The sequence below is a fragment of the Dermacentor andersoni genome, chromosome 10, assembly GCF_023375885.2.
Source record: "Dermacentor andersoni chromosome 10, qqDerAnde1_hic_scaffold, whole genome shotgun sequence".
In the NCBI taxonomy this organism is placed as follows: domain Eukaryota; kingdom Metazoa; phylum Arthropoda; class Arachnida; order Ixodida; family Ixodidae; genus Dermacentor; species Dermacentor andersoni.
Window position 1 is genome coordinate 28,749,603 of NC_092823.1, and position 21,797 is coordinate 28,771,399.

The 21,797-nt window shown below is 44.5% G+C and overlaps 1 long non-coding RNA gene across 1 annotated transcript in view; it reads left to right on the forward strand.

Moving 5' to 3' along the window:
* The window catches only part of LOC140213705 (uncharacterized), a 45,968-nt gene that overhangs the window by 21,078 nt on the left and 3,093 nt on the right, over positions 1-21,797 (forward strand). The window contains exon 2 of the long non-coding RNA XR_011890596.1: positions 20,671-20,794. This is a non-coding gene — a long non-coding RNA (uncharacterized lncRNA). The remainder of the gene's footprint in view (positions 1-20,670; positions 20,795-21,797) is intronic.

Sequence of the window (21,797 nt, forward strand, 5' to 3'; positions counted from 1 at the left end):
ATTTTCTGTGACGGTGCCTATTCCTGAGACTATCGGTCAGCCTGGGTTGTTTTCCTTATGGATTTTAGGAAGGAGATAAAATCTACCAGCTACCGGGCTTAGGCGGCAAATGACTTAACCACAGATTTTTAAATCTTGTTTTCTTTCGCGAGATTGTCTAAAGTTTCTTTTACCGTGTTTTTGAACTGTTCTTTAGGGTCGTGACTCAGGTGCCTGTAGAATGATTGATCGTTAAGTTGCCTGTGAGCCTCACGTAGGTAACTGGCTTTGACCATAATGACGACTGCACCACCTTTATCAGCAGGTTTACTGATGATGTCGTCACGGTTAGCCAATGTTTCGATTGCATCCATTTCTTTAGGGTTAAGGTTCCGACGGACTGGTAATTGCATTTTGTATGCTTCAAGTACATCCCGCTGCACAGCTCTGATATATAGATCCAGACTTTTATCCCTTTGAGAGGGAGGTGTCCAGTGCTTAGTAGAAAAAAAAGGTGTCTTGTTAGAGGTGCCCCGATCGTGGAAGTACTCGCGTAACATGTTTCTTTCAAAATTGTGCAAATCATTAATCAGCTGGAATTCATTGTATCCGCCAGTCGCGGGACAAAATTTCAAACCTCGTGATAGAACACTATATTCTTCCCTCGATAACGTACTAGAAGAAATATTCACTATATTTCCTGTTTCTGCAGAGCTCGAATGTGCCGAAGTGGTTGCATCTGTACTGGTGCTCATACTAGCACAGACCTTGTCACGTATCAACTTCTTATGTTTCTTCTGGTTAAGTTCGCGCGTTTTATCTTGCCTGTAATGATCCAGAAATTCCCTCTCTTCGGTAGTGAAGTTATGAGTCGCAAATAGTTGCTTCTCTTTGTTTGTGAACTGTTTCGCGGATGACTCATAATGGCTAATAATATACGCGTTAGACCCAGTGAAGCTTGTTTGAGGGTATTGTCCCACCTCGACAAGTTGCTATGGGACATTTCAGACGTGGCAGGTCTTAAAATTAGGCGTAAACCTTTAGGCACAGTAGATGCAGCAATGTACGTTTTTAAAGTCGAGGCATGAAGGTTACACTGAATGCCTTTTTGAATTACCTTTCTAATCTTCAAGAAATGCACAGAGGCGTCCCCAAAGGGTGCCTTACTCCGGCAAGATGTTAGTCAATTGGTCCCATTGGCTGGATCAGACCGCGTGTTTCTCAGCCCATATCTTGATTGAGGCGACGTGGCAAAGCGCGTCGGTGAAGTTGCCGATGGGCCGGCTGTTGCCTTGCGAGTCACGGGATTGTCCACAGCAACACTACAAGTAGTTCTGTTGTCTGTTGTCGTTTTGCTTCTTTTCGTTCGATCTTTAGATGCGTTTTGTGTAGGTTCACTGTTTCTCGGTACCTTGCTACTTGATATCGTTGTCGCTGCTTTGCCTCTTGATGTCTTCTTTGCGGATGCCTCGCACGCCGATGTCTTGCTTCCCATGGTATCGCTTGTAGCCGCCTGTGTTTGTTCTTGTACAGCATTGAAAAATCATGCCAAATCACTTTGTTGCTAGTTGTGCCATGTCGCACTTGATGTCATTCTGTAACTCCATGTATAGCATCGGGATATCATAATGATATTTCATACATATCATTTATCGTGCTTGAGTTATACATTCTGCTGCACTTTTTCTGTTATTTGCAAGTGCCCACGTGCGTATGCCCATCAAAGCGGGTGCGTACTTGTATCTGTGTTTATTCTGACGAAGGCCGTGCCACGGCCGAAACGTTAATCCGTTAATATATATATATATATATATATATATATATATATAGCCACATACGACCCCATTCATTTCTATGGAGCGCACCGCGTAACTCATTACAGACAGACGGATGGAGAGAACTATTGCCTGGGCAAGTAGCCTTAGAATGCTTATGCGTTAAAACTGTCAGGCCTTCGGGAAATACGCAGGACAGTCACAGCGTAACTTGCGGGTGCTGCGTTTACGTAGCTCGACGTTAACAGTTCCGCGAGCATGAACCGCATTGTCCGCCCGGCGTCGACGGCGAGCTGCGGCTTCTGCTGCTCTGTGCACGGTGGTCCGCTGAGCCCGATGTTACCTGGCTGCAAGTGCTCACGAAGCTCTACGCTTCGTTTCTTGATCAGCAGTCTGCATTTTGCGAGGAGGCGCCATTACGTGCATCAAACAGTCACGGTCGTCTCTGCAGTGCCATAAGGAGACTATAAACGATGCAAGCGCCCCCACTAGCCAGGGCGCGCACTCACTGCGCGCAGTTGACATGGCGTACCACATGGTGCTATAGTATACGTATGCAGCTTGCCCATGCAGTTACATTGCGGCACAAGTGAGATCTTACGCCGGAGAACGCCTTTAAATGGCCTCCTCTCGAAGCTACTTGCAAGCGCTCACGTGGCTGCTTGGCAAGATACTCCAATCGAACGCGTGGTGCCAGAGTTTGATTCCGGATGGAGTTAGGGATTTTTTATATAAATAAAGCTGGCACCGGCAGATGTCTACCCCAAGAACAGCTATTAGAGTGTGCCTACAAGAACTTGTGCTGTAAAATACTACATAACTGTTTCTGCGGGTGCTCTCAAAGTCTGTGTAGGTGCCACATAGCCAAACGCGGTGTCAGTGTCTCGCCAATACTTTCATCAGCTGACAATACACAGTGGCAACCTGTCACAGAGTCATCTATCTCTTAATTAACGCGGCAGAGCGTGTATAGCGACTCGCGCAGGTATTCCTGTTGGCCAGTTTTTAAGAACTGTACTTTCCCTGGGTTGGCGCTTGAGCAGCTAATCTAGCACGGCTGTGAGTGCTGCTCTTTGCGAGTTGCAGCGAAAGCATTTGCAAGGAATGTGCGCGATCATTTTTGCACCTTAAGAAATCGAGTGCGCTATTTGACATTCTGGTGCAATAGCAGTGCGTATTAGCAAATGCTAGTCGAAATTATAGAGGAGATAGAAGAATGCAGCCACGAAGGGGAAATTCGGACAGAATACGGAACAGCATATTAGGTAGCCGGTTATGAAGGCGTGTGCTTACAAATTCGGATGAATTCCATGGATCGAATGTTTGGCTACTCGCAAGCGCGCGAAGATTTTTTTGGCGGCGTCAGGTCTTAAAACAAATATGGCAACGTAGTTGACACCGTCGTTGGCATATCGGGCAGCTGCTTCACTTGGTAATTTCAGTGTATGCCAAAGTGTGTAGGCAACAACTGAAATGTTATATTGTGTCTATCGTCGAATACTTGACGCTGGACTTCTCTTATCTCTTATAGGAGCTGCTCATATTAACGACGATGTAGTGTTGAGGGTAAAGTCTGCAGCACTGCCCTGCCATCACAGATGATTGACATTGAATTTATTTATTTATTTATTTATTTCAAGTACCTGCAGCGCCCGAAGGCATTATTGCAGGGGGGGAATATACAGTGTGCATAATCTCGACAAAATACAGAACTGGTCAACCAAAAAATAACACAATAGAAAAATTCACGCCACTATATGCTCAGCAGAAATGCTCTGAATGATGCTTCAGTGTGACAACCAGCAATTTCCTGCGGTAGCTGATTCCACTGTGATATTGTGTGTGGAAAAAATGAATGCTTGAAGACATTTGTTCTACAGATGAGTTCTCTTATTTTTAAATAGTGGTCACTTCTGTGAGATAAGAAATGAGGAGGTAAAAGGTAAGTTTCTCTATCTATTTTAACCAGGCCGAAATAAATTTTAAAATGCATTTCCAACCGCATGTTTTTTCTGCGTGAGCTTAAGAATTCCCTCCCCAAGTTGTCCTTAAGTGCTGTAATACTAGAAGTAAAGTCATAGTTATTACAGACAAAACGGGCTGCGCGGTTTTGTACATGCTCGAGGATATTACAGAGTTTTGGTTTGCGGGTCCCAGGCCATACAGGCATACTCTAATATGGGTGTTACGTTCGAAAAATAAAGTAGTTCTTTAATTTTGGGAGGAGCTAGCCGGAAGTTGCGTTTAACAAAATTTAGCATTTTACAGGCTTTCGCTGTAATATATTCAGCGTGCTTAGTCCAAGTTAAATTCGATGAGAAAAAAACACCAAGATACTTATACTGAGTTACTCGCAATAGCTGGACATTGTGTAATGTATGATGAAATAGATGTGGATTTTGTTTACGGGTAAAGGAGACGTACTGACACTTACTGGGGTTTAAAGACATTTGCCACCTAACACACCAGCGTGGTATACAGTCCAAATTGCGTTGCAAACACTCGTGGTCAGTGGCAGACCTAATGCAGTGATAAATCACACAATCATCCGCATACAGACGCACTTTGCATGACACAACCTGAGCAATGCCATTGATGTAGGCCAAAAACAGCAATGGCCCTAGAACAGATCCCTGGGGAACTCCCGATGTAACATCAATATAATCAAATTGTGAGCCATTAACTACAACACGTTGCATGCGTTCTTGTAGATAACATTTATTCCAATCAAGCAATGAAGGAGAGATACCGAGGGATGATAGCTTATACAACAGTAAAACATGGGGAACAGAATCAAATGCCTTTCTAAAATCTAGAAATATACAGTCAGTCTGTATACCGAGATCGAATGAATGAAAAAGATCGTGGCTGAATTCTAGGAGCTGGGTCGAACAAGAACCAGACCTAAAACCATGCTGATATTTGCTAAAAAAATTTTTCTTTTCTAGATGTTTTATTAGGGAACTGTATACAATGTGCTCCAGTGTTTTACTACACACACTAGTTAGAGAAATTGGCCTGTAGTTGGAGACAATATTTTTTGGGCCACTTTTATGGATTGGTACCACGTTTGCAACTTTCCACTCCTTAGGTAAACAAGAAGTACTTAACGATTTCTCAAAAATAATAACCAGATAGTGGGCGATTGTCTCAGAACAAGCCTTTAACACATAAGAAGGTATACCATCAGGACCACTTGCAGAAGAAACATTTATATTGCCAAGTAACTTAAGTATACCACCATGTGTCACGACCAGTTCCGGCATAGGTTCAAACACATTGTCGGGAATAGGCGGTAATTCATTCTGGCAGGGAGTTGTGAAAGATGATTGGAAATAAAGATTGAAGCAAGAAGCTTTATCGACATCATTAGTAAGAAGTACACTACCGTTTATTAAGTTCGGGATGCCAACTGATTCTTTGCTAATCGTTTTTAAACACTTCCACATTTCTTTCGGGTTATTTTGTAACTTTGGGCCCAATGCTAAGAAGTATTCTTCCTTAGCAACCTTGTTTTTTTACTTTTATATCTTTTCCAAGGGTTTTAACAATACAAATACAGAGGGGTTACGCTGCATTCTATAAGCATTCAGAAGGCGATGTCTCTTTTTAATCAATTGCTTGACTTCCCGAGTTACCCAAGGCTTATCACTACGATTTTTTGCGGACAAATGTTTCCATGGAACATGTTTGTCAACCAGGTGCTTTAGTGTGGAGGAAAATGTATCCCATAGGGTATTGTAATCTGCGGACTGAGCTAAATGACTGAATTCCTGCAGGAATATAGCAAGATCATTAGACAATGAAACATAATTGCCTTTCTCAAAAAAGTATACCTTCCTTGGGTGGTCATGTGCACATGAGAAGGGGACAATCTGCACATGCGCCACAATGCAGTCATGGTCACTAATACCGGGAATTACGGCGTTATCAGACACAAGCAATGGCTGGTTTGAAAAAAGCAGATCTAAGACAGAAGAGCTATTCGGACCATACCTAGTAGGTTCAGTAACAAACTGATAAATGTCATTGGTAACTATTGCCTCGCGAAATGCTATAGACAGAACAGAAGAATTAGCAAGGACAGGCTTATAGTGAACCCACCTCACGTCAGGCATGTTGAAATCACCGCCAACAATATAGTCATTATTTATTGTAGAAAGAAACTCGGATAGGGTTGTGAAGGTCTCAGGCGATGTGGAAGCGGGGGAACGGTAAAAGGAGCCAACTGTCAGTTTTTGCCCAGTTTCAAATCGGATATTGCACCAAACTGACTCAAGACAATCAGTTCGGATTAACACGGGAGATGATTGCAAGCACGAGTCAACAAGTAGAAAGACACCACCGCCATGCGCATTGCGATCGGAACGGTAGACGTGAAAACCAGGCGGAAATACTTCGGAACTACCAACAGCTTCGTCGAGCCAAGACCCCGTACCTATAATCACGTGGGGTTTTACTGAAGAGGTCAGAGTAGCAAATTCATCAGTTTTGTTTTTACACTTCTGCAGTTCACGACTAAAATGGTAAGCTCTGAAATTGGATGAGCGGAACGTCCCGTGCGCACACATTGCTTTGAGGACTTATTGTTCGGGTACCGCCCCTTCTGCTACTTTTTCAATTCAACAACAATATCCTGAGTTCCATCATAAACGTAGCACTTCTCATCAATGAGTAGCTTATCGTATCGAAGCTTGAAAGAGCAATTCAATGTTTTTGCATAACTTACAAGTTTAGATCGCGCAAGCCTGACGTCAGGGCTGAGATACCACGAGATAGGATACGTTCCTTATCCTTGAAGTTAACAAACCTTATAATGATAGGTCTGTTTTTGCTTCCGTGGGATTTACCAAGCCGGTGAGCACGCTCTACACTTTCTGGGGTAATCTGTTCATCCAGTTGCGTTTCGAAGAAAGACAGTACTTTTTCCTCCGATACAGACCATGTCTCATCGGTTGAATCATCCAGGCCAAAAATAATGAGGTTGTTTCTTCTGCATCTGTTGCTCTCGCTATCAAGTGACGCCCTAAGCTTCATCATATCATGACGAAGGGCGTCGAGAGCGCACGGAGCTGAGGCTGCATTGAGCGTATCAATCTGTTTGAGAGAACGCATATCAGTTTCCAGAAGATTCACCCTGCTAAGAAGGGCCTGGACTGACGTATTCAGCACATTTTGTTGTTCTTTAACAACTTGTATTTCTTGAAGAAACCTCGCCTGATTCGTTTCCAAGCCTTTAACCACTTCAAAAATTTCCGCGATTTTGGCACTGTCAGAACCTGTAGGTGCAGCATTGGTTCTAGGGCCAGGGTTACTCTCGATATCTCCCGAGAGCATTAACAGAACACTCGATACAGCATCAATAGCAGAAACCAACCCTACAAGGCACTTTCGCAAAACATATAGAAAGTTGGTGGGGCACGACACCGCTACTGTACAACGATTAGAACTACGATAACATTTAGCAGGTTGTAAGTAACGGACCTGTGCGTAGAACGGGTGTGAGAACATAGCCAGAGCAATGTCGTGCCCCGGACGTTCAGCTGACAAGTGCTGCTTATATATCCGCCCCTCGGATCGCGTGACGCTGGAAGGATTTGGTTGCCAGGTGAGAGCAGATGTCGCAGTCAGTCTTGGATGCTGGCACGGAATTGGCTGGGAGCGGTGAAACTCAGCCAGAACATCGTCATCGATGAAGCTCGTCGAAGGCCGCACCAGTGGCAAGGGAATGCCCGGCGTAGCGAAGCCCCCGAAGGAAGCTTTCAGGAGGGACAGCGCCAAGACCTGTGCGTAGAACGGGTGTGAGAACATAGCCAGAGCAATGTCGTGCCCCCTGTGGTGGCTTCTGCAGAATGAAATGAAGAGCAGCACGGAGAGCTTCCAGTTCAGCAACTGTCGGTAATCTTACTCGTGGCGTTTTGCTAAGCACGACGTTGCGGGATCGAATCGCGGCCACACCTGCTCATAACAAAATTCTATTTTTGGTTTTATTTCACACCTCTTGCTCTGTTATCCCCACGGCTGGCTACGCACATTTATATCCTATACCTTGCCCTTTCTTCTTTTTTGGCTTTTAGTTTTTACCGCCTTCGTTCCGCCCTGCCGGTGGGGTGCTTGCGGGCTCGTTGCTTCCTCGGCGATGATTGCCCGGTCGGCCTTTTGTGCTGGACCGCGCAGCCCTCGTTTGGCCTCCGTCAAATGGTTCTTTTTTAGATTTTTAAGGTATTTGAAGCTCCTGCTTTAACCGCTGTCACTCCTCTTATGTTCATGGTACCTGGTGCTCCTTCCGGAGGCATTCATAGCTTGGGCGCCTGCAATCCCTGTCATTCACCATTCATGCTACCCTTACCTCATCACACTTTGTTTTAATAAACTCTCTGAGCGAGTGCTTTCCGTTCTCGCTGACCGCACGTTAGGACACTAGAAGTTACCGGGCCCGACTGTGATTTATCCAATTGCATTTTTCTTCTAAATTCTGCCTTTCTGACGTTTCGCACACCTTTCATTTATTTTTAATTGTCTTTTGCGGCCGGTGTTGCTTCAAGTAGGATCAGGCTTGTCCCCGATTGCTTTTACGTAATTTTTCTATATAGGGTGACGAAGAGTTCGGAGTGGGGGCGAAATGCAAGAACACCCGTGTACTTAGGTTTAGGTGCACCTTGAAGATCCCCGAGTGTTCCGAATCTCCAGTCCCCCACTACGGGGTGCCTCATAATCACTTTTTGGTTTTCGCTCGTAAAATCTCACAATTCATTTTTAATTTTTACATGTGACGTATTTAGCTTATTATCAATGATCTTACCGTAATCGGGACCTCGGCAGCTGAACCTTTATTAGTGAATGAGCTTCTCGGTTAAACATGTTGGTGGTCAATGGGCATCTTGTCCTAAAATTGTATTCTGGCCTATTCCTGGGAAAACGATGGCGTATCAGCTCTTTTCGTTATCCAGGGATGCTGAGTATTACGTCAGGTCTGTGCAAGCGCCATAAATTTTCGATAGGTAGGACTCCCTGCATGTAGTTCGACGGCAACGAGATGTGTTTGGAAATACGAATAAAAGTGGTGTGTGGCCTTTCTACAGTTAAAGAAACAAGATGGGGGGAAGGCAGCCGGAAAATGCATCGAATATGCACTCTTAGAACGTAGGTGACTATGTACGTTGATAATGGGAGGTCACACGCTCTCCGAATCCTTGCCGCTATAGAAGCACATTTTGGAAAACCTGGGCAAGTGATAGGGCTTGAGCTTATATTCGCTGGGGTGTGCGCAGGTTTGTTTTGCAGGCATTGCTTTTGGTAGATACAGTCTCTATTTTTAACATTCTGGTATGTTGAAGCTTCTGAAATTTTTTTATTGTACCTCCTTAAATTACTGACATCGCTAGTACATGGCGGCGCTGTGGGCAGTAGCATTGGCCGCTTGTGGTCACCTGCTTTTATCCGACTCATTAAAGTAAATGGGATAAAAAAAGGTCCAATTTATTTACGCACAGCTGTTACTCGGTGCGCCTTTCGTTAAAGTGGTCCTCGTTTCTATTGGAACAATATTAAAAACAAATCAAGAGTTATTTCAAAATGCGTATATTTTAACCAAATATGTTCGATGCTGCTCACCTCGCGCTTTTTTAGAATTAATATATCGTACAAGCAAAGCTTAGGAGTGAGGATGAGTGACCTACTATTAGCAGATGACCGAGTCCTGTTCGGCAACGTTATAGCTGTCTCGTACTTCTCGCAACGATGTCTAGAAACGCCAAATTACTGCGCCTAGTTTCTTTTAGCATCTACCGTTGCAGCCAGCCGCCGCTGAAAGCGACCGCACGTGACATCACCCTGCTAACCATTTAACGTTAAACCGCGAAAGGCCACCGTTGACATAGATAGATTCACCTGCAGAAATGTTGCTCACCCTTTCTAACGTGTTTATATTTGTTTATCAAACTTCTATAATTCACTGTGCTACTCCATCTGTAAGTCACTTTCTCGATTTGAGATAAAATTGAAGCGACTTTGGCAGGAAGGTTGATGTTTCTAAGAGACAAATTTTAATGCTCTGGAAACAAATAAGCAAAATTTATTTCAAATTTACACAAGTTCACTTTCATTGCTTTCGATGTTACAATTTTCGATATCTTCAACTTCTTCATGATTATTTCAATATGAGATACAAGCATACAATTAAGGATGTCAGTTTCGAGGACTGAAGATTACAGCACTCCCTGGTCCGTCTTCTTTCTGTGGTCATTCATTCAATGCATTTCTTTCTTACAGACTGACGATATTCTCGTTGCCTTTATTCTTACAGTGCGATTCATACGGTTGATATCTAGTGGCAGCACATCATCGTGGGAAGTAATTAAGACAACTTCCTGTGGGCCCACTCTCAACCTTACTGTCTCTTATGTGCATTTCGCAGTGTTCAAAATCTGGTAAAATATGATCAGAGATATCTTCAATTAGTACACAGCTTGTATTGTACGCATTTGTATTATATCTGCGAATGCTCTGACAATTGGCAAAGTAAATTGCACCATTATATATATTATGTAGAAGCAACAAATTACTTTCCCGACACGAAAAACTCAAATTCAAAGAGTGAAAATGATCAGTGGGAAGCACAGGAAAACACAAATGAATGCTTATCTAAATTTGCATAATCTGTACTCTGCTTAAGTTATTTCTCAGCTTTTTCAGCATTCATTAAAGAAAGAATGTTATGAACTACATGGTAAAGCCAAAAGAGCATAATGTGTGCGCAATCTGGCCATGTTCGAGCGTAAAAATTGAATTATTATAAGCACTAGTTGATGCTAAGTGGTATCCATATCTAGTGATTATGAGCTTGGTATCAGAAATTGTGACCTTGTTTTTTGTTTGCTACGAGAACACCGACCCGCAGCGCTCACTCTTGTGCAATGGCCTTCTGCTGCTGAGCCTAACGTTTAGAGCCGCGGTCAAGGCTATCGATTAAATGAAGTATAGCAGAATGCGTTGTTGGGCAAGTTGGTTCATTGTATTTGGAAAGATTGGTTGCGCTTTCTAGACGATCACAAGGAAGAAGACAGGACAGGCGCAAACTAACAACTGAGGTTTATTCGAGGAAAACACATAAATATAAGACCATGCCAGCGCAGGCGCATCAGGGTATCAGCAGCAGAAAAGAAGACACAACATCAGAAAAAACCAATGGCGTGGCTCAGCTAAACATATTATCTAGGAAACGTGCCTGCCTATTGTAAAGCAAGACCGATGTGCCACTGATGCATGCTTGTCCTTTCTTTTTTATATAATATGCCTCTAGAAGTTCTCGTGCTTTTTCGTTATTGCACTTGCACAGGATCGTAACCTGGTTGAGCAGAGGCCTGCATTTAGGATCTAAGCAATGCATGATTAAATGACGTTGCTCCCGGTTTATAATTGATCTTTTGTGTTCTCGGATTCGCACGTTCAAACAACGGCCCGTCTGGCCTATGTAGTTTTTGCCGCATGTCAGGGGAATCTGATAAATAACGCCAACTTGGCAATCTACATGGGGGTTCTTGTGTTTCACGCCGCAGCCACCTTGCTTCTTTCTGGCGTGAAGTCTCCCAATGCGGGCGCAAAGGTGACTCAGCTTGCAGGGAGCCGAGAAAACGAGTGGGACACCATGCTTGGTTGCTATCTTTTTCAGATTGTGTGCAGTTCTGTGAACATATGGAATTACGACTGGCTTTGAAGCTTTGTTCGCAAATCAAAGTTTACTTTTTGGGGCCCTTTTAGCCTCTTTTCGAGCGTTTCAACCACTGCCAGCACAACCACATCAGGGAAGCCAGCCTCCTTGAACCTAGAAATTTGCATGTAGAAGATGGCCTGCATGGCATGTGTACATGACTTCTTCAAAGATTGCTCAATAATCTGTTTAGCAATGGCCCTTTTGGTGATTTTAGAGTGAGCTGAATCATATGGTAATAGTTGTTTTTGTGTGCGAGGGCAGAAACAGCAACAAACGTGCTCTTTTCCAAAGGTAAGTTTGAGGTCAAGGAACTGCAGAATGTTATTGACAGGGAGCTCATGTGTAAAGGTTAGACCTAAGGCATTATTCTCAAAGAGATTTAAAATGTCTGCAATGGCATCGTCATACATAAAATAATTTCGTTCTTTCAGCAGCACAAGAAAATCGTCAACATACCTGAAAACGTGTGCTACTTTGTCTTTGTCAAGTACACCAAACAAGGTGCGGTCAATACTCGATAAAAAGGCATTGCACAAAACTAGCGCTACGCACGACCCAATGCACACTCCCTGTCGCTGCAAAAAGGATTGGTTGTCAAAGGTGATAAAAGTAACACTGAGATAAAATTCTAAAAGAGCCAGGAAACTGTCTACCGAAATGCCTGCTGAGTTTTGGAAACCAATGATATCGTTAGCTTCAATGCAGCTACACACTGAATCAAAAAGTGGCTGGTGAGGTATGGACTAGAATAAATCTTCTACATCAACGGAGAACCCGAATCCGATTTAGTCAACTGTCTGCAGAAGCGAAATAACATCTTCAGAATGCTTCGTGGCAAAAGGATCATCAATATGCAACATGTCCAAATGCTTCTTCAGAAAGATACTAATTTCGTGTTGCCATGTGCCTTTCTCGCTAACAATGGCTCTGAAGGGTACATCAGCCTTGTGCGTTTTAGCGAAAAAAAAAACACAGACAAGCTATCGTTCTTACTGCTGTTAACAACATGAGACAGTTTGGCTAGCTCTAGGTTATCGCATAAAGAGATTGCTAATTTCTTTACGCGAGTACGTTTCACGGGTACTTTTTTAAAGTTCTTGAGCACAGCTGCAGTTGCTTTTTCGTTGAAAAGTCCGGAGGGCAGAACGACGAAGCCACCTTCTTTGTCAGATTCGACGAGCTGGAGGCCATTCCTTACGAAGAAGTCGTAAACAAAGCTTGTTGGGTCTTTCTTGTTACCAGTCTGACCCGCTCTTGTCCCCTCGTCTTGGGAACCACGCTCACCGACGTCAGACGACAGCGCTCATTCTCTTTGAAGTCTCTCCCTTTACAACCAGCCGCCGCCGACAGAAACTGCACTTGACGTCACTGTACTAAGCCTTTAAAACTAACACGACAAGCATGACGAGGCCGCCTTTCACGAAGATAGGTCCTCCTATCGAAACGTTGGCCAGCCTTTCTGAGGCACTTTATCCCGATTTATAACCTTTATACCACAGTGTGCTATTCCATCTGTCAGCCCCATCTTTATTTTAGATATATAGGTAGGGTACTTCTAAAGGGGAGTGGGGGTAAGGCGGGTGGGTGGAGCAACGAGCGAAGGTGTCTTAGCGGCGAGGGTGTAGAATTGAGAATAAAGTAGTGATGTGCACAAGGCCAGTGACACGCCGTGTCAACGGCGTGCACAGCATCCCTTTATTACCTGCTTCGCTGGTGATCATGCGATTTTGCGTCTCTGATAGAAGTAACAGGAGCGGCAGACACCGGTTCTCGTGAAAGAAAAAATTGCATATCTAAAACAACTACTGAAATGGAATAAATGAATCAATATGTGAAAACGAAAAAAAAAAACACACACTAAGCAAGGAAAGTAAGTGTTGTAGCCTATAGCTTGGTATTAGCATAGCGAATAGATTCTAAAGCACCCTTTGAAACGTTTATGCCGATTGGTTGCAATGTCTTGTACTTATGGATAAGGTATGCCCAACGACTGCTAAAGATGTAGCGCCTTTCAAGCATTGCTGTGGATCACAAGAAGCGTAGTGACCACTCCTGTCGAAGGGCGGCGCTATCCAATTTCATAAGTCGAGGTGGAGTGTTGAGTGGAGGAAAGATGTCGAATGTGAGAGCTAGTCCACTCATGCGCTCCCCAAAACCTCAGCGTAATGTCCAACATGTAATGCTAGGCAGGCTCACAGAGTCAAGAAATGTATATATTTTTGGAAAGTCCGAACAATTTTGCAAGCAGCCACTGCGGTCAGAAGTGAAGATAGTGAATACGATCAGAACTTTGACACCAACCCATGGAGATGTGAATGAGACCAAACCGAAAAAAGAAAGCTTTTCGCAATAAATGCAGTCCACCTTTCTGTCGGAAGAAAAAACACTCTTTCACCGCGTGGCACGGCCGCTGGAAAACCAAACTTTTTGTTTTAATGCGTTATCATTCTTAGGGTACTTCACGCACTTTCAGGGGGCCAACTATCTTATGTTTGTATCCAACCGCTTTCCCCTCTATCTGGGTCACTCGATAGTGCATAGTAGAATCGCATCGATCTGGCTGTGCTGGGGTAACAGGGTTCGAAACCTACCATCGGACAAACATTGATCATTTATTATGGCAATCTGTACACACGTGCCATTCTTCAGTGAACCTCGTCCACGCCGACATGTGAGACATGATGTGGGACTGGGCTGACTGGGACCGGGTTCACGCTGACTTGGAGCACTACGGGTGGGTAACTCGGTCTGCGCTGGCCGTCAATGAATGCCTTTGACGCAAACATTGATGCAAATACGTTAATAAAATTCTTTGACGCAAACAGTTGGCTGGCCGCTTCATGGTACGCGGGAAACGCCAAACTTTATCGATTCCTTTAATATCAGCTACTTTAGACCGAGTAGACCAAGCAGGCCACTACCGCCATCTGCATTAGACGTAACTGAGGCGCAGCGCGAAGTGCCCGTAAAATCATGATCGGGCTGCAGCGGCGGTAAAGTTTCACCAATTTTGCTGCGGCGACATCGCATTCCGGCATAGTTTGCCACCGCATCTACACCATTGCCGCCACGTCGCTTTCTCCTTCATGAGAAATGCAGCCTTAGGTTCCTGCTGACAGCGTTTCTAGAGCTTTTTCCGAAAGGCTTTCTGTTTCTCTATATCGACGCGTCCGATGAAGGGACGCGCAAAACATCTCGAAAATGAAGCACCGGCGGAACTTATTGCTCGACAATATAGGCCCGGAATACACCTCACGTTTGCTTGTGGGTGTGCCATCGCGACCTGTAGTACCTGTAGTGATGTCGAAAAAGTGTTTGGCGAGCAGCAAGACTAAGTGAACGTGCTTACGAAATCCAGCTCGTGCCGCTTATTCATGTGATGTTTACATGCTTTGCACGCGTTGGCTGGTCCTCATCGCGCTTGCCTGCTGCGGCCCCATGCACGCTTGCGCCCTGTAAACTCGGACAGAAAGCATTTATTCTACTTTCCTCTCGGTAGCGTTGCGTGCTGCACAGCCATCGCTTATGTTCGAGCATGTGGTCGAGCATCCGACGGTCACGCTATGCTTCGAAATTCGCAAAAAAAAAAAAAAAAACCCTCCACTCACATGCGCAACGAGAAAGCACTCCGAGAAAGACACCCATGACCTCGCAAATGCTCAGCGAGGGATATGCTTGGGCGCCCAGGCGCAACTGAGAGATCGCTGCTCATGTAAGTGCCTGGTACTTTCGCAACATCCGCATCACTATCAATCACCGCCATCTGCACTCGTCGTCTGATTAGGCACTTTTACAAGGCTGATAATAAGAAATTTAAATGATTACCGGCCCTGCGTCTTTACCAAGATTACCATGGTAGTAAACGATACGTATTTATAGCCAATTAACTCACGTGCTATTTTGCTGCATTGCTTTTATCAACCGCGCCATGAGGAATACAAAGAAAAATTGCAGGCATAACGTTAGGACACAGGAATAGAACGCTGTGGACTGGAGAGCGAACGCGTATAGCCTATATTTTACTCGACAATTACGGGAAAAAAATGGAAGTGGCAAGGCCATCTAACGGCACTGGGCAGATTGGCCGTGGACCTTTAGAGCTATAGAATGGGTGCCAAGGGAATGAAAGCGCAGTTGAGGGGGGCAATAAACTAGGTGGGGTGATTGAACCAGAAAATTTTCAGGCCCAATTTGCAACCAGCTACTACAAGAAAGCGCTAATTGTAGGTCACTGGGACGGGAATTCGTCCTGCAGTGGCCTTATTATAGGCTAATGATGATGACGGTAATTAGGAGGCAGTTTTTCAAACTTGTCCCGTGAGCTCCGTGCGCTACAAGTTGGATCCATACAGAGCAGCCACGTGTGATTCAATCCTCGACTCAGGTCCATCAATGAACGGGCCCACGACTTGCCCATGCCATAAAGATTGATTTACCCGCCTGGTCAACTGGATTAGGCCAATACAGTTATCTAGTTGTAACGCGACTGTCTTCATACAGTCGTCCCGCCATCGCCTGCCTACAGGCGTCTTATTATCCCCATGGCATCGTCGTTACGCTGTCGTCATTAAACAGCTTGTTCCAGCTAAATTTAGCCAGAGTTTAAAAATATGCGAATGCCACGTAGCTGGACAGAACAAAGGTAATGTTTGCCGTTGATTGGAAATACTCAAGTTATTTCGTTTCAATGTAGTTATCTAAATTAGTAGTTTTAATTACTTATTCAGGTTCTCAAGTACTCTAATCAAATTAAAAGTGTGAATGAGAAGATTGTAGAGCGACATGAAAAGAAACACCCAATACAGCTTTTCGTTGCTCAACACGTGCTCCCTAACATTGTTTTTCCTAGTATGAAAGAAGCCCCCAAATTCACGCAATATTGCCGCGCGACGAAGCAATTTTGAGGCTTCGTTTACGTTCGAAGACAATCTTTTATGTAGCACGTATTGAGCAAGAGAAAGCTGTATCAGGAGTATTTCATGTCGCTGTAGAGTCAAGTTCGCAAAGCCAGTAGCTGACCACGTCAGAAGCACACACTTCCAATGAAAGTGAATCGCAAGATGGATGGAATACACAACACAGGCGAATCAGCACTCCAATTGAGTACGGCGAATGGCAGCGGTAAAGATCGGCAGTGGGTGAACAGCCACGACGGCATAAAGACCGCTGCGCCGTGACGTACTGAATCACAGAAGATACCTACAAGAGCATGAGACCAAGCAGCAATAACGGTGTCATCGTAGACGGAGATTTTTCAGCCAGGGGCGATGTCATCGAAAATGTCCAGTGAAAGTGGAAACGGCTCAACTCTGGCACAGACACAGTTTGTGATCGCATAATGTATCCTACGCATTGTGTGAATCGACGTAAGCCAAACTTTGCATGATATTTGCTTTCATTAACGGTAATTAGCACTGATGTTCGCGGCTAATGTGTAATTTCTTCATCGTTTAGTCCAATACGAGAGTGGCGAGTTGATGTTAGACGTTAGCTTGCGTGCACCACTGCTGTTTGTCAGCGTAGTCCACAGAACACACAGGGAGACATGTTTGCTTGAGGCGTTGTTGTGCGTCACATTTTATAACCTCTGAGAGGGTTGCGTGTTATCATTTCCTCACATGGCACATCGCCTCCTAGAAGAAGTGTTATACTTTAATTTAATGATGGGGCTGTACATAATTGAAAAAATTATTATATATACGTATACATTCATGGTCTACAACACGTTTCGATGCGTAGCGAAGACGCTCCAATTCCGTGTGCCGCTTCTTTCGGGCCTGAATGTCATCGACACTGAGTGCACACTTTGGAACCACTTTGCGGGCGCTTGTTTACCTGCTTCTTCGGCATACGTGACCAGCACGCTATTTAGACGCCAGGTACGAGCGCTCACTTCAGGCTATGGACTATTGTAATATTCGCGCTGTCACAGTCCAGCACTCCACGTCCACAGCTGAGCATCTGCATGTTTGTCGCGTACGAAAGCAAGTACAGCACCTGCCATGCGCAGAAACTGAGACGCTGCCGCGGCGGTACCGGCAGGGATGCATTGAGGCGAGCGCCATCTCTTAGTGCGGAAATAATCCCAGCGGCGCACGAGAGCAATACCACAGCAGCAGCGCCCCTAAAGACAAGAGGCAAAGAAATCTTCGTTTTGTCGTCCTGGCCAGTCAGAAAAGCACCCATTTTCGAGCGCTTCCGAGCTTCCTAGCGTGCTACTTTCTTTCTTACAAGTTTCCTAATTTCCGTACGACCTAATCCCAAGTCGCTCTGTGCATTCCGCGCTCAATGAATGTTCGCCTTGTACTGTTCGCCTTGATTTCGCCCTATTGCAGTGACCTCTATTGCACACTGACCTGATACAGACTCGCCTTACTTCCATCGACAACTACTGCTTGCCACCTCAGACGTTGACTTACTTCGACATTTTCTAGTAATCTAACGCTTTATGTTGCCCACGAAGGTATTGAACGAAATGACTGTTGACGGCGATATACAGCAATAAAAAAGAGGCCCGTGATACTCAAGTTTCCGTCATTTATAAACAAGCAACGTGTGCAAAAAACCTCCGGAGTGTTAGAGGGCACCAAGTTTGGAATAAGCGAACACTATTCAGCAGAAATCAGGCCAGAGATGCAAGAACTGGCAAATACGCCAAAGGGCGGTGACTTAAGGCTTTGTCTCAAGAAATTATTGATGAATGGACAATCGTTCTTGTACAACAGCACCGCAGATAGCGTTGTGCCTTACTCTAGATAGCCACAATCGCGGAATGTCGTACTGTCTAAAAGAGAACCTATAAAATATGAACTACCATGCATTGTAGTTAATGGTCGCAATGTGAAAAAGAAGAAAACAGAGTTCATTTCGTTATTAAAAATGACTGAACCACATATAGTCTTCTGCACTTAATCTTGGCTCGGTAATAGTGTTCAGTCAGTAGTGACTCGATCAGTAGTGTTCAATCTCATTGTAAAAACATGTATAGTGATCAATTTGTTCACAGCATACCATCAGTTAGCTCTTGTCCAACGGAAGAAAGAGCAAACACACTGCAGAGGTGCGTATATGGATCCGTGTATGTGAGCGTCATCATTTCTTGGGGGTTTGTTTCTGCCAAAAAGTAGTAAAAGAGAAACAAACACAACCTCAAGCAGCAGGAACAAAAAACATGTGTGCGCAAACGCGAACACACGTATATAATAAACTGCTGCTCATATTGTTTATGGGTATGATACTCTTTCTTCGTGTAAAATGGCTGATATCTGTAACGAGTAACTGCGATAGTGAATATTATGATTATGTTCAGGGCCCAGGGTAGATTTTTCTGTTTACAAGTAGTTATTAAGCCTCATCCACTCTTACGTATTCGAAACATTATATAGTACTATTACTGAAGAAGGATTTTGGTGCATACACGTATTTGTGCCCTAGGATGCCAGATTCGCTTCAGTACGATTCCAACTTTTTGTTGCCACTTCAAGTGTTTTTCGCATCTTAAAGGCCAACGGCAATAAAATTATGAACCACGAAAAGCCCCATTTCAGATAACGTAGACATACAGTAGCCTATGTGGAACATTTTACGCTTGAAATGCAAGTGGGCTCTTCACATAACGCTCTCAAAAATCGAGGTTTTTCATACGATAACTGAAAAAAAAAAAAACGCTGCCATTACCAGTCGTCGAAAGTGATGTGCATTGGGGACGGTAGAGAACCAGCGCCTGTGCCGTCCGCTCTTCTTTCTTGTATAGCGTCTCCACGTATCAGGGAAGATGTGCCGCATGTCGGCTATAGCCACAGAGTTAATGTTATTTGCTAGCTGCTTCGTGTGATGTGCCAACGTCATTACGCGATCACGCATGGCGCAGCTACGATAAACCGGCGAAAATTGAATGCTTTATATTCTAGTGTGGCTGGCGGGGGAATCGAACATGTCCTATCATGCGCCGGAGCCACTGCAACAGGGTGCATCGCGCCCTAGCTTGGCTGACCTGCAGCGTGCAGGCCTATAGACAGTTCGGGTTCACTGAAGCGACCGTGTTGTGTCTAAGCCGTCGACACATCAAGAAGCACTTGCTCGCCGTGCAATTGTGCGCTTTCGCCGCGGCAACAGCTGGTCGCCACACTGCTGCAGGTAACGTTTAAAGCGCAGGGCAAAATTTTTGCCATCTCAGCGTCTCTGGCAAGACGCATCCGTCTTCATCGGGCCGCTGCCTGGCACGCAGAAAACGATGGACTAGTCGACCGGTCACACAACTACCTCCATTTGTAGTAAAGTATGACAAGCAGCTGAGGCTCGGCACGGCCGGTCCAGACTGGCTCGGTGCTAATTAGGCGTGCGTAACTCACAGCCGGGCAGGCCGGGCCGCATTGCATGGTCGCCACGTCGGGTTCACCTTCGTTACAAATGCAGCATGCGGTTCCTGCGCGTTTCTAGTGCTGTGTGAGAAAGGGTTTCGTTCGTCTACTTCGGCCGATGCAGAGACGCGCGAAATGTCTTGAATATGACGCACTACCGGAAATGATCGCACGACACTTCAACCCTGAATATATCTTTGGTTTTCGTGCGCCATCGCGGCTTATAGTACTTAAAAGTCATCCCGAAAAAGCGTTTGCCAAGCAGATCTTGATGATTAAATGTCTGATATGTTAAACTGTAGCGTGTATAGCTTCGTCAACTGCAGTTGCATGCTTTGTGCGCGTTGGCTGGTCGGCGTCGGAATTGCCTACTGCGCCGCGGTGCATATTTGCGTTTTGAAATCTGGGACAGGAAAGATGTGTTCGGCTTTCCTCTACTCAGTGTTGTGTACTGCACGGCCATCACTCGTGTTCGAATAGGTATTCACGCACCCGACGACCGCGGAACGCCTCGACATTCTTACAACAGATCAAATCATGAGCGCAACCGGGAGAACGCGCGCAGAAAAAACACCCGTAAACTCGCATATCATGAGCGAGGACTGCGCCTGGCTGCCTAGGCGCAACTGAAAGATGAACAATGGCGTACGGCTCTTCAATAATTGCCATAACCGCATCACTACCACTTTGCCGCCAGCAGCAAGTGTCGTCTGCATAGGCCCTGTTTAATAGCTGCTGATAACAAAATTAGGCGATTGCCTGCCATGCGACTTTTCCAACATTAATTTGAGAATATACACTAGGAATTTATCCTCAATTTAGCCCAACTGAAATTTCGTTACAGTTGCCCTAAAAGGAGATTACTAGGATCGTGGTAAAAAAAAAACATTCATGTTGGTGTGACGGGCGCTATATTCCCCGCACAGTCATCAACAGTACTAGCTGCTGCATCAACATGTGGAGCACAGGTAAGTGCTAACATAAGATTACGTAGACATATAGAAACTAGCGACAATATGTGGTATTGTGCATGTAAGTCCTTTGAGCTATGCAGTTGAGAATCTTGGTGGGGCGTAATACCCGACCGCTAGTCTAGGGTGCGATCATTATGCAAGTAAATAGGGTAACACTCTGAATTTTTAGCCAGTAAAGGGGTTGTATACAAATGGGGGCAGTCAACTCTAGTGTGACAATAAACAAATATTTGTTCTCACAATAATGAAACCAGTCATAAAATATATCCTCACAAATTTGGAAATGAATGCCCAACGAACCTTGCTGATTGTCACATTAGTGTCCTAAACAAGATCTTCTGATGTTTATAATTCCTAGTTTAATTCACTTTCTCTAGTAAATGGGCTCTAACCTAGACTACTCAGTGTAGGAGACTAACCCAGACCTGGCAGCCAATATTTAAATCTGAAATAAAGACATTCATCCCACGACCACGTCACTGCTATGTCATCAGAAGCGTGCATCTATGGATATATATCATGTAAAATAATTTTTACTTGATCTGTACTGTTACTCTCGCACTAATAAATTAGGAAAGGCATTTGCTATTTAAAGCACTGCTGTAAACCTTTGTGTTTGAGAAATACAATACTCAAAACCTTAACACAACCAATGTGTGCATGAAACCTACGATGCCTTTGACATTCGTCAGTGTGGCAAATAGGCACTGAGAAATGCCGAGGGCATCATAGCTTTCGTGTCTCAAACCTTGCATGCGAGTATTACTGGTATCTTTGCAGTGAAAGAAAGTCACATTATTATCAGACTTATGAGGGGAACTCATGTTTCTCTAGTTTAATGTTTTCTTTTTTGTGCTCCTATATTCTTGACTTTTCCAAAAAAATGGGTGTTTGAAATAAGTACCCTATATTGCTCTTAAATTTTTCCTGCACCAGAGCCCACGTTAGATTACATTTCTTTAACACTTTGCAGTGCTGAAGATTATCAAAATGAAGA